We start from the raw sequence: 1,510 nt of genomic DNA on the forward strand, positions 1-1,510 counted from the left end.
TCCCAGGACCTTCGCAAGTTCAGTCCTTGTGTGCTCATCTGGAACTTAGTGGCTTGATCCCAAGCTCATTGGTATTGTCCTTTCTCTCTGTTCCTCTCTCCTGCTAGAAGTTCATTTTAAAGTGGATGTTTGGGGCTGGAGAGGTGGCTCCGTTGTTAAACTGCTCAAGCAGGAAGATCTGAGTTCGATCCCCCGGCCCCCCATGTGAAAAACTGGACGTGGTGGCATGAACGTCTTTTCTGGAAACTGGGGAGCTGGAGACAGGCAGACTCCTGGAGTTCGCTGGCCAGCCAGCCGAGCTTCATCAGTGAAATTTGGGTTCAGTGAGAGACGCTGTCTCAGAAACTGAGGGGGAGAAGTGACTGAGGAAAATACCCAGCTTCCATTCTGTCCTCGACATGTACGTGCATGCATATGCACACATTAAAAAAAAAAAAAAGTGGGTGGTCATTTGGATAATATTTACCCAGATTAACATATGTGGCTTTCTGGAGCCATAAGGACTTGAGTGCCCAGGCTCAAAAAGTTGTCCCAACAACAGCCTCCACTCTGGGGTCTCCTGCGCTATTATCTGGCCTTACTGAGGGCATGTAAACCCCACGGGGGAACCCCTGAACTGTAGAAGGCCACCTCCAGAAGCTGTCTCGTGAGTCATGCCCTTTCGTTACAGAACCTTCCTACAAGATTCCCAGAGCAAGGCTCGGGTTGGAAAAAGCCCAGGGCTGAGGTATGGCTTGAGGAAGTAGAAACCCGAAAGGAACTCCTGGGAGTACTCGGGGGCAGAAAGGAGGGAACAGACAGGAAGACACACCTCCATGGCCGCCACACACAGCATGACACCTGTCCAGGGTGTGCAGGCTTGGGTCCTTGACCCCCACAAGGTCCGGGCAGCTGTGCTGTGTTGTTGTGAGTACAGCTGAGGGAACCATGGGAATCCCACCCGCATCTGGGGTTCCAGAGCGCTTGCTTGCCTGATGACTCACAGAGAGATTCCTCTGCAGCAGTCCGACACTGAAGAATGGAGGCCCTGACATGACTCTAGCTGCCTGGGTGACCTCGGAGAAGAACAGAAAGAAAGTCCCCCAGGGATATTCCTTCTAGGCGGTAACACCATAGTCCTTCAGCATGGCCAGGCCTTCACTTTTCTGAGTGTCCGTGGTGGTCATGGCAGAGCACAGACAGTTAGAAAATGGTTAGGCAGAGCAGGGGGGCAGGGCAGGGGTCCCCTCCCATGTTCTGTTGGCCCACAAGGTGGAAGGGGATCCTCTCTGAGACCCTCCCAGTCACCCAGCAGCAGCTGGAGCCAATTAGGAGTTGTAAAGACTCAGCAGGGCCTCCATCACCAGAAAAGAAAGTCCCTCAAATCGTGGAGCAGGCTCTGCCTTCAGGACAAGCTCCTGTGATGTAACTTTCCTTCTAGAACGTTCCAATCAGGACAGCCAGGACGCTGTAAATGCTTATTCTGTCAGAGAGGAAGAAAATATTTCAGCAGACAGGGTGGTATGTGGAG

The sequence above is a fragment of the Peromyscus leucopus genome, chromosome 17, assembly GCF_004664715.2.
Source record: "Peromyscus leucopus breed LL Stock chromosome 17, UCI_PerLeu_2.1, whole genome shotgun sequence".
Taxonomy (NCBI): domain Eukaryota; kingdom Metazoa; phylum Chordata; class Mammalia; order Rodentia; family Cricetidae; genus Peromyscus; species Peromyscus leucopus.